General features: G+C 42.4%; 1 protein-coding gene across 5 annotated transcripts in view; it reads right to left on the reverse strand.

The window, feature by feature from the left end:
• The window catches only part of HERC2 (HECT and RLD domain containing E3 ubiquitin protein ligase 2), a 230,127-nt gene extending 229,558 nt beyond the window's left edge, over nt 1–569 (reverse strand). For all 5 annotated transcript variants that reach the window (XM_060302596.2, XM_030840360.2, XM_060302595.2 and 2 more), the window contains exon 1: nt 257–569. The gene's annotated coding sequence lies outside the window, so the exon portion shown is untranslated. The remainder of the gene's footprint in view (nt 1–256) is intronic.
• Nucleotides 570–12,312: the final 11,743 nt, after the last annotated feature.

The raw sequence follows: 12,312 nt of genomic DNA on the forward strand, positions 1-12,312 counted from the left end.
AGGAGGGGAGTGAGAGGAGGAGAGAGGGAAAGAGAAAGATGGGGCGAGAAAGGAAAAAGCCTACTTCCAGTCCAGGTAAGAGTCACACACGGGATTCGCCCGGGTCTGTACCACGTCGGCGAGACCTTGAGAATGGACGGTTACAAGACCAAATCACAATGTCACCCCTTCCCTTAAATCCAAAAGGTAAACACACAGACTGCAAAAAGCCCACATCTCAACGACAAATGACACCAGAACGCATCCTCCGCTTTACCTCAGGCCAGAACTGGTGCGTGAAATAAATTAACCAAAATTCACGTCTGCAGAAAAATCCAAAACAATAATCACTTGGAAATGAAAAGACAGCCCGAGACGCGCGCCGCGGGCGGTCCGTGCAGGCCCCGGTCCGGCGGCTGCGCCAACGCCCGCCGTGCCCCGGTTTGGCCCGGCCCCGGCCTGCACCGCCCCAGCGGCCGGCCGCCCTCGCCGCCCCCCTAGAACGAAGACCGGACGGCAGAGGCCCGGCTGCCTGGCTCCAGCGCGTGCGGACACAGCCCCAAAAGCCACGGGCTAAGCCGGCGCTCCCAATCCCGGGGCCTGCAATCCCGGCGCCTGCAATCCCGGCGCCTCCAGAGGCCGGCGGGCCGGGCCGACGCGGGACTACGGCCCACGCTGCCCAGCCAATCGCATCGAGGCGTCTCCGCAGGCCCAGCCAATGGGGAAGAGGAACATCCCCGCCCCTTCTGCCGACTCTCCAAGTTTCCTTCAATCCGGCTCCTCTTCCTCCTTGAGCTCACCCCCTTGCGGTCAAGGCCAACCGAAGACGCCGAGAGGCGGGATTTCCGCCGCACGCACGCACGCACAAGCTCCGGAACCGGACTTCTCCCAACGCTCCCAGAAAGGCAGCCGGTGGGGAGACAGCCTGGTGATGCCGGGTGGCTCGGCTTGGTCGGCGCTAGGGCTGAAGGTGAGGCGGGATGGGGTCTGCAAGAGCCTCTTGCTGCCTGTCCCACTGAATGCAACCAAAACCTTGCGCAGAATACATGGAGCAGCTGGTAGCAGGGGGATCAGAGAAGGAAATGAGAGCTTTTAGTTCCACTGAACCAGTAGCCAGAAAACAATGCTTAAGAAATTTAAAACAAAGTCATACAAAGTATGTTCTCTGATCATAATAGAATTAACTACAAATCATTAAGAGATACAGGACAATCTCCAAACACTTGGAAGTTACACAATACATTTTTAGATAGTCCATGGGTCAAAGAAGAAATCTCAAAGGAAAAGAACTATTTTGAATTGAACAAAATTAAAATGCAGCATCAAAATTTGTGGGACTCAACTAAAATACTGATGAAAGTGAAATTTATAACACTAACTGCTTATCTTAAAAGTGATAAAGACCCCAAATCAACAATCTAAGCTTACATTTTTTTATTTTCCCATTCTTTATTTTCCTGATTTCTAGACTTCATTTTTTTAAATTATTTTGGAGTATAGTTGATTTATTGATCAATACAATGTTGTGTTAGTTTCAGGTGTACAACAAAGTGAATCAGTTATACATACACAGATATCCACTCTTTTTTTAGATTCTTTTCCCATATAGACCATTAGAGGACTGAGTAGAGTTCCCTGTGCTAAGCTTCCATTTTAAGAAACTAGGAAAAGAAAAGCAGCACACACCCAAAACAAGAAGAGGGAGGAAATAATAGAGGAGAAGAAATAAATGAAATTGAAAACAGAAAAACTATAGAGAAAAATCAATTAAACTAAAATAAAACCAGTCATTTGAAAAGATTATAGGCTATGATGAGACCTCCAAAAAGAGGGAAAACACACAAGCTACCAATATCTGGAATGCAAGAAAATTTATCACTAAAGACCTCAAAAGGACAGTAAGGGAATACAGGTTTCCCCAACTATCCAAAAGAGAATTCCTATGCAACCTTTCGGAATGGAAATGTTGTAAAGCAAAGAAAGGACACATCTTGCCAAGGGATGCATGAAGTAAATTGCGATAAAGCTCAGATACTCACAGACACAATTCGAAGCTATGGTGGCTTGATGATGAGTTGCTGAGTGTAGTTCCCAGGGAAGGAGCTTGGTGGTGCCACTTGCTGCTTGGGGTGCAGGTACCTCTATAACAGCTCACAACAAAACAAATGCTGAATGCTGTTTTCATTTTTTGCCTTTTTCCATAAAAGGGAAAATTCTCTTTGGGATTTCTTTTGGTTAGCAAAAACAGGTAGTAATGCAGGTCTTTTCACAGAAGCAACATGGCATAAAGCGAGCTTTTGAAAAGCAGGGGGTACCTGTCCTAGAAACAACTCTATACATACAGATTTGACAATTTATATGAAATGGGCTAATTCCATGAAAGTCGTACACTACCAAACTCACTCAAAAAGAAATAGATAACCTAAACAGGGTTAAAGAAATTAAATTCACAGTTAAAAACCTTCTAAAAAAGAAATCTCCAGGCCCAGATTGTTTCATTGGTGGATTCTGGTTCTACCAAATATTTAATAAAGAAGTAACACAAATTCTATACAAACTCTTCCAGAAAATTGAAGAGGAGTGAACATTTTCATTCTATAAGCCCAGCATACCCTGTTAACAAAACCAGAAAAAGACATTACAAGGAAACTTAAGACCAATATACCCTACAAACATAGATGCAAAAAATTTTAGCCAACTTTTTGCAAATAGATTCCATCACCATATAGAACGAATAATACATCATAACCAAGTGGAGTTTATCCCAAGAATTCAAGATTGATTTAACATTCAAAGCATCTCACTAGATACCAAAAAATGCTTTGAAGAAGATCCAACATCTCATTATAAACACTTTCAGCAAACTAGAAAGGGAGGAGAACTCCTCAACCTGATAATGGACACTTATGAAAACCTACATGCAAGCCAAAACAATCTTGCAAAAGAACAAGTTTGTAGGACTCACACTTCCCGATACAAAAACTTACTACAAAACTATAGTAAACAAAACAGTGTGATACTTCCAAAAGGATAAACATATAGATCAATGGAATAGAATACAGAACCCAGAATAAACATTCACATATCTGGTCAATTGATTTCTGACAAGACCATTCAATGGTGAAAAGACAGCCTTTTCAATAAATGGTTCTGGGAAAACTGGATATCCACATACAAAAGAATGAAGTTGGACCCTTAACTTACACCATATATAAAAATTAACTCAAAATTGATCAAACCTAAAAGTAAGAACTAACAGTGTAAAACTCTTAGAAGAACACATGGGGGGAAATCTTCAGCTTCATGACATTGGATTTAGCAATGATTTCTTAAATATGACATCAAAAGCACAGGCAACAACAACAACAAATAAGTCTAAAGCTTTGTTTATCCCTAATCTTATTTAGGTTCCTACTTCTCATCTATTTCCCCCACCTCTACCCCTACCTCTACCCCTCTACCTCTACCCCTAAACCCTGTGGAACTTACAGACTATCTTCAGCAACATCTTCAATTGATTTTTTAATATTCTCATCATGTTACCGATCTAATGAAAAACTTGCTGTTCCCTGTGGAAAACAGTCATTTTTTATTCTCCCACATCTGTACATCTTAGGGCATGCAATATCATTCCCTGCCACTTTTAAACCATTTTTCCTCCTGCTTCACTTAAGAAAACAAAACAAAAGAAGACAAAAAGCCAAACTTCTTTGAAACACTGCTATTTGACGATACCACCCTCTGCTCCTGATTCCAATAATCCATACTCCCTCTCATCACTTCTCATGTTCACTGAAGAACACGAGTCACCACCCAGTTCCCTAACTTTCAGTTCCTCAGGGCCTCACTTTTAACCATCTTACTTCCTGCTCCACCTGAGCCACTAACCACCATGACCAGTTCCATTCACCAAATCACCTTGAAAATCACAGTTGTGAGCCTCTGACTCTTTGATCACTTGCCCATGATCTCTAATCAGTTGTTCCTCTCTCCCTCTGTTGTACTTGCCTGGCAAACCTCAACACTGGGTTAGTCCACTCCACTCACTGGCAATGTGGCTGAACTCCTGAGGTACACACTTGAGTATATACTCAATATTTTTTCCATTCCCCTGGTGCTGCAGAGATCTCTGGTACTCAGGATACAACAGGCCTGAGAATGAAAAACCACCCAGCTGTGGAGCAGCAGAGTGGAGGGATAGAAGGAGACCCTGGAAGATGTACATGCACCACTCACCCAGTCTTGAGCCCATTCACCCTAAGACTTAACTAAGGGTAGAAAAAATTAACAACCAGATGTTATTGCAGCCAGAAGCACCCTAACTGATAAAACTTCTCACCATGAAAATTACCATCATAATTTCTTTCTGTAGCTTCTTTCTTGCCTCTGTTATTGTGGATAAATCTTCCCATATCTAATAGGTAGACAATCCCCCTGCTAGGGCTCTGGATCCACCCCCTCACCTATCAATGACTCCACTCAAGTATTAGTCCTTGCCTCACTTCCCCTCCATCTTTCTCTCTCTGCTGCATCTGGTCTATCAGCTTATGAATATGCCAAGGATCTTAGCTTTAAAGACCCTCCTTTGAGCTCCACATATCCCTTCAGAAGCTACCTCATTTCTCTCTTTTTTCACAGCAAATTTTTTTTTCAAGTGGTCTCTACTTTCTACCTTTACTTCTCCATTCCACTCTCCTTTGAACCACACCAGTCAGGCTTTGTTCCCACCACTTCACCAGAACACTCTAGGATAGGTTACCAAAACGTTCACTTGGCCAAATCTCATGTCAGTCATCGGTCCTCACCATATGTGAGCTCCCAGTAGTAAGTTCACAGTTGTTCCCATCTTCATTATTGAAACCTTTTCTTCACATTTTCCCAGGTTTCTTCCTACATGACTGGAAATTCTTCATCAGTCTCCTCATTTTCCTGACCTTTCTTTATTGGAATGACCCAACCTTATTCCTCGACTCTCTTTTTTTTATTTTTTTTATTTTACATTTTTTTATTTTTTGGCCTCACCATGGGGCATGCAAGATCTTTAGTTCCCCAACCAGGGAGCAAACCCGTGCACCCTGCAGTGGAAGCGCAGAGTCCTAACCACTGGACCACCAGGGAATTCCCTCAGCTCTCTTCTTTACCAACAGTTACTCCCTGGGTGGTGTTATCTAATCATGTGGCTTTCAATGTGCTAATAACTCCTTGGTTTGACATCTTTCATTAAATCTAAGATGTGTTGATGCCATTATTTTCTTAATCTTACTAAAAGGTGTCAGAAAAGATGTCATAACTGAGTCACAACTTCCACTTGTCTGACAGCCATTGATAACAGGATGCATCCTGATTTCGGAGATATTAATACATGGAAAATGTGTACCTCAGAACTGAAGGAGTAAGATGTATATATCTCCAGTTCTAAATTTCACAGTCCTTCATCCAATGACCCATTTGGAAGAACAATATGTATCTCAAATTTAACATGTTCAAAAGTGAATGTAGGGTCTCACCTCTCCACCCCCTACTCTTCTCAGTAAACAGACTACCTTTCACCCAGGTGCTCAGGCCAAAATTTGTTGCAATAAAAATAGAAGTCAAGGGTTTTTTTTCCCCCTCTTCTGAGAACAAGGAAAATAAAGGGCGCAGTGAACAGGCTAGCGAAGAAACATAACCTGGCCTGAAAGAGTTAATCACTCCTAGTTTTATTTTAACTGTCACTAATCTGTAGTGTCTGTAACTAGATTTGTACTTCACAAAGCTAACCTCACTCCCTGACACTATGTAAATTACATTCTGCACCTATCACCCCTGACTCTGTGTGAGTTACATCCTGTGCCTGTCACTCCCTAACCTCATTACATCCTGGCGGGCATACATTCCCTATGCCCCCTTGTAACAAATCCCTGCCCTGTAGCTTTTGCGTTTCAGAAAGAAGGTTGCCGGCCCATAAACCAGAGACAAACTGACCCAATTACCAGGCTGCCAGACCCCAATTACTGGGCTGCCTGACACCAGCTATGACTGTTTTGAAGCAATGCAAGGGAAAAAAGAATGCAAGACCTTCACTACTTTGATCCTTATAATATACCCGGGACAGCAAGCCCTGTGTATAAAATCTTCTCCGATTCCCAGGGGAGGAGGGCACAGTTCTTGAGGTGCTAGCCTGCTGTGCCTTTCCTTTGCCTGGCAAAGAAAATAAAAAGCCTCTCTATTTCTTATCCTTCAAATCTCTGTCTCCGTATTTCTATTCGGCATTGGTGCACAGGGAGCCAAAATTTGTTGGCAACAAACCTTTGGAATCATCCATAACTCTTCTCATGTCCAACATCCACTCCAAGAATAAATCCCATTGGCTCTATCTTGAATTAGATCACTTCCCATCACCTCCACAATAATGTGATCCAAAACGCCTATGTCTCTCACCTGGACCTACACAAGAGCTTCCTAACTGCTCCCCCTGTTTCCATTTTCATGCCCCTATCATCCGTTCTCCACCCAGCAACCATATGATGCTTCTCAAATATGCTTCAGACTACCTCTCCTTGACCAAAACCCTCTAATGGCTTCTCACCATACTTCTAATAAAATCTAAGGTCACTATTATGCCTACAGGCTATACCTGATTTACTCCTGACTCCTTTGTTCTTTCTTCCTTCCACTTTCTTCTTCACCCACTTCACTCCAAGCACAGAGGTCTTCTTGCTACTTCTTCAACATGCCAAACATGTTTCTGTCCCAGGGCCTTTGCACCTGCTGTTCTCTCTACTTGGAAAGATCTTTCCTCAGAAATTTGTCTGGCTTTCATTTGTTTATACATGGCTCAAAGACCCCACCATCTGTCTGACCCACACCCCAACTTCCAATATCCAAGAGAGGATACCTCTTTGATTATTCCCAGGCCATGGAGGGGGTCCCTCTCTCTTGAGGCAGGTGTCCACCCTTGGGTCAATCATCAGAGTCAAGAAGAAAGTCATGTGGTACAAAACACCTACTTAGACCCAGTCCTTCAGTAGAAGCTATAGGTTCGATGTATGTATTTTCAAATAAGATGCATGAGTTGGGTAAGCACTTGTAAATGTCTATTACAATTTCTTCACCTCTCTGATTGGTCAGGTTTGCAATGATTAAGAGGAAGGGCAGTCAGACTTCTTGTGTCAAATCTTGTTTCTGCAACTTACTAGCTGTGTGACTTTTGGCGAGTTATTTTGTCTCATTTTAAAATGAGGATCATAAAAGTATTCACCTCATAGAGTTACTTTGAGGAATGAGATAATTGATGCAATGTGCCTAGAACGGTACCTAGTAAGATCTTAATTTATGTTAGCCACCATCATCATCACCATCACCATCATCATCATTCCCCTTGGCCTCACTCTAGCTCCAGTTAGTTATTCAGAGCTGAAGGAGACCCCAAAGTCCAAAACTTATCCCCAAGGAAAAGACAAAGAAGAAAAAGAAAAGATACTTTTATCCCACCAAAATATTCCTCCATGTGCTGTAGAGTCAGAGAGACCTGAATTCTGAGTTAGCTACCTTCTATGTGACCTTGTGGAAATTGTTTAACCTCATTTTCTTTATCTGTGGTATGGGGGTATTACTGCCTACCTCTTGGAATGTTCACACAGTCAGAGACAATGTATGTGCGGTGTCAGGCAATCTGTAACCAGGTTTTTTTTTTTAGTTACTGGGATTTTTTTTTAGTTACTGCGATTCAAGAGTTATTTCTGCAACATATCTTCACCTATTCTGATGATACACTTTTCAGAAGAAGCCAGATAATAAGTGTAGAAGGAATGACATAATTAGGGAAGCATTGTTTTCAAATCCTAATAACATTGACTCAGGTAACTCACACTAAAACCATTAAGTAAATGATTGATGGGGAATTGGGCATTCCTACAGCAACACTATCCAAATGGCTTTCTAGTCACAGGGGGAAAACCTTAATTGTCCTGACTGACGTCATCCTAATCGAGTGGCCACTGTTAGAAACACTTATGAAAGGTCAACTAGATATTTTGAGTCTTCTGATGCAATATGAAATACACAATATTACCCATGATACATTCTAGTTGTTTTTAATGTCTTCATTAAATCTATCAAGTCTTTAGGTTCTTATAACTTTTAATTTTATTTATTTATTTTTATTTATTTATTTGGCTCTGCTGGGTGTTAGTTGTTGTGTCATGCGGGCTCTTAGTTGCGGCATGCAGGACCTAGTTCCCTGACCAGGGATTGAACCTGGGCTGCCTGCAGTGGGAGCGTGGAATCTTAACCACTGGACCACAAGAGAAGTCCCATAGCCTCTTATAACTTTTGAGTTATAAGAAACATAGGAATTAGAGGAACAAGCTGAAATCATCACAAGAGAATAATTTGACCTAGTCTCATCAACAACTCAGTGCTGTAAAGAAAGGGTCTGAATTGGATAAAAAGAGAATTAAGAGATACTTAAGTGATTTAAGAGATCAAATATAAATGCAGAGTCCTGGACTGGATACTTTTGACAATCTCCATTTAAAAGTCATTTGGAGATATAAAATAGCTAGTGGGAAGCAGCTGCATCGCACAGGGAGATCAGCTCAGTGCTTTGTGACCACTTACAGGGGTGGGATAGGGAGGGTGAGAGGGAGATGCAAGAGGGAGGGGATATGGATACATATGTATACATATAGCTGATTCACTTTGTTACACAGCAGAAACTAACACAACATTGTAAAGTAATTATACTCCAATAAAGATGTTAAAAAAAAGAATGATTATATGTATATGTGTAACTGAACCGCTTTGCTGTACACCTGAAACTAACACAACATTGTAAATCAACTATACTCCAATAAAATTTTTAAAAAAGTTATTTGGAGGACAATAGGAGAAATCTGAATAAGATCTGGGCTTTAAATTATGTGAATATATACTGATATTGGATAGGTATATATCATTAATGGGGAGAAAACAAGTTGAAAAACAGAATGTATAGGACGAAAACATTTTAGCAAAAGAGTGTGTGTGTGTGCATTGAAAAAGGTCTGGAAATGTACATTCTAAGGTGTAAACAGTGATAAAATTTGGACAGTGGGAAAGGATGTTATTATTTTCTTAGTTATGCTTATCTGTATTTTTGAATTTTCTGAACATATAAAGATTAAATTGTACTCTAAAAATAAATAAATAAGACTTCACTACAAAAAAAGAGTGTAAAAATTTCTTTTAGTTAACTGGCAAAATTTTGTTTCTGGAAATATGACAGAATAGTTTTCTGAGAAAAAAAACCTGCCACTTAAAAACACCTAGACATATTGGAAATGGTATTACAGTCTAAATATAACCAAGTTTAAAAACTTCAAGAGTATCTCTAGGGTCAAATGCAAATAGAAACTGAGAGGTAAAGCAATGATAGAGTGAGAAAGACTTTGTGACATGAAAGTAGTTGCCCATACTTGGAACCTAGACACCTGGGATCCCAAATCTGACAGGCAACACTTGGAGCACTGGGAATAAGTGCTTGTACTGGGAGCCTGAGTATGGGACCAATAAGTAGGGGAGATGAGGCTGCTCACCCTGGGGAAGTTACCCACATTCAGAACTTAAACGCCTGAGATCTACCAAGGAGAAGAAACATAGGCTTGTTGCCCAGAGTAGAGGCTCATTCCCAGAGCTTAGAGACTTGGGGTATAACAAGTAGAGGAGACAGGGCCTTGACAAACTGGGAGGAGGTAACTCTACTTGGAACATAGACATGTAGGACCCTCATAATCTGAACCTGGAGAACTGGATTCAAACAAGCAGCAGAGACAGCTTTGGTGACCTAGTAACTGTAACCCATACTGGGAACAAGAACCTGAGATCCAACCAGAATAGGACACATGGCTTTTGTGCCTGGCTGTAGAAGATCATACTCAGAACCTGGAGACCTGGTATCCAACAAGCAGAGGAACAAGGCCTTAGTTCCCCGTGCATAGAGATATTGAATCCCACAAGCAGAAGAGACAAGGTCTTAATGCCTTTAAGCTAGGTGCCCATATTTAGAACCTCTGCTCATGAGATTAAACAAGCCAAGGAGACAAGGCTTTGGAGCCCTAAGAGTAGTAGTCAACATCCAGAATTTATACTAGGAATCCAAAAGGCAAAGGGCCCTGTAACTCAGTGCCAGGATACTTTCCCATAATCAGAACCTGAGATCCACAGCAAGAAACTAACACAACATTGTAAAGAAACTACACTCCAATTAAAAATTTAAAAAAAAAATAGAGAGAACCTGAGATCCAACAAGCAGAGAAGGAACAATGCTCTCGGTGTACTTGCCAGCTCCCAGATTCTAGACACTTGGGAATCCACAAAGCAGAATATATGAGACCGTCTTGCCTGGGGAAGATTTGCCACTATTGGCAACGCACAGACCTGGAATCCAACAAGCAGAGGACACAAGACCTTGCCCTGGAAGTAGTTGTTCACTATCTGAACTTGGAGGCCTCGATTCCTTCAAGCTGGGGAGCCAGGGTCTTTGCACCTTGGGAGTGGTTGCTTATGCTGAGATCATAGACATCTGAAGTCAGCTAAGGAGAAGGGACAGAAAGCATGGGTGCCCCTGGTGTTGTTGCCCATTCTAGGATCTTCGCGACTGGAAATTAACAAGCAGAGGAGCCTGTGCCTCTGTGCCTAGGGATTATTTGCCCATACTCAGAACTTAAAGATATGAGATCCAACAAGCAGAGGAAAATAGACATGGTGACCTAGGAGCATGTAACAATTTTTGGACTCTAAAGATCTGGGATCCAAAAAAGCAGAATATATGAGACTTTTTTGCCCAGGTAGACGTTGTTCCAACTCAACATAAAGGTCTGGACTCCAACAGGCAGAGGACACAAGATTTTTGTGCCCTGAGAGTAGTTGCCTGTACTCAGGTGAGAGATCTGGGGTGCAATAAGCAAAGAATACACTGCTTTGGTGACCTGGGAGTAGTTCCTAGAAAACTCGGAATTATCAAGCAGGGAGACAAGGTCCTGTGCCTTAGAAGGTATACATACTCTAGACTTAGAGGCCTGGAAAACAAAGAGCAAAGGAGGCAAACTCTTAGTATTGTGGGGGTAGCTCCCTACAACCTGAACTTAGATAACAGGATTCCAACAAGCAGAGGAGATGTGGTCTTGGTGACCCTAAGGTTATGTGCCCATACTCAGAACACAGAGATCTGGAATCTATCCAGCAAAAGAGATGAGGTGCTGATACCCTGAGTGTAGTTGCCATACTTAGAATGTAGTTACCTGTGGATTGACATGTATACACTGATGTGTATAAAATGGATGACTAATAAGAACCTGCTGTATAAAAAAATAAATGAAATAAAATTCAAAAAAAAAGAATGTAGTTACCTGGGATTGCAATAAGGTGAGGAGACAAGACATCGTATTCTCACAGCAGCTGCCATTCCCAGAACTAGAGACCTGAGACCCGGTAAGAAGAAAACAGAGCCTAGTGCCTTGAAAGTTGATTCTCTCACTCAAACCCTAGAAATTTGGATTCAACAAGCAGATAAAAAATTTTTGATGTTTGGGGAGTAGTGGGTCATACTCAGAAACTAGAGGCTCATTTTTATTTTTTTTATTTTTTTTTAATCAATTTATTTCTTTTCTTTTCTTTATTTTTGGCTGAGTTGTGCCTTTGTTACTGCACGCGGGCTTTCTCTAGTTGCAGCGAGCGGGGGCTACTCTTTGTTGTGGTGCGCGGGCTTCACATTGCGGTGGCTTCTCTTGTCGCGGAGCATGGGCTCTACGCGTGCAAGCTTCATTAGTTGTGGCTCGTGGGCTCTAAAGCACATCCTCAGTAGTTGTGGCGCACAGGCTTAGTTGCTCTGCAGCATGTGGGATCTTCTCCGACCGGGGCTCGAACCCATGTCTCCTGCATTGGCAGGTGGATTCTTAACCACTGTGCCACCAGGGAAGCCCTAGAGGCTTTTATTTTTTTTTAATTTATTTTATTTTTGGCTGCATTGGGTCTTCGTTGCTGCGCGCGGGCTCTCTCCAGTTGCGGCGAGCAGGGGCTACTCCCCGTTGCGGTGCGCGGGCCTCTCATTGTGGTGGCTTCTCTTGTTGCAGAGCATAGGATCTAGGCCCGTGGGCTTCAGTAGTTGTGGTTTGCAGGCTCTAGAGCGCAGACTCAGCAGCTGTGGCGCACGGGCCCAGTTGCTCCGCAGCATGTGGGAATCTTCCCGGACCAGGGCTCAAACCCGTGTCCCCTGCATTGGCAGGTGGACTCCTAACCATTGCGCCACCAGGGAAGCCCCGAGGCTCATTTTTAATAAGGGTATTTGACCAGGTCTTTGTGCCCCAGGAGTAT

This window comes from Globicephala melas, chromosome 7 (genome assembly GCF_963455315.2).
Source record: "Globicephala melas chromosome 7, mGloMel1.2, whole genome shotgun sequence".
In the NCBI taxonomy this organism is placed as follows: Eukaryota; Metazoa; Chordata; class Mammalia; order Artiodactyla; family Delphinidae; genus Globicephala; species Globicephala melas.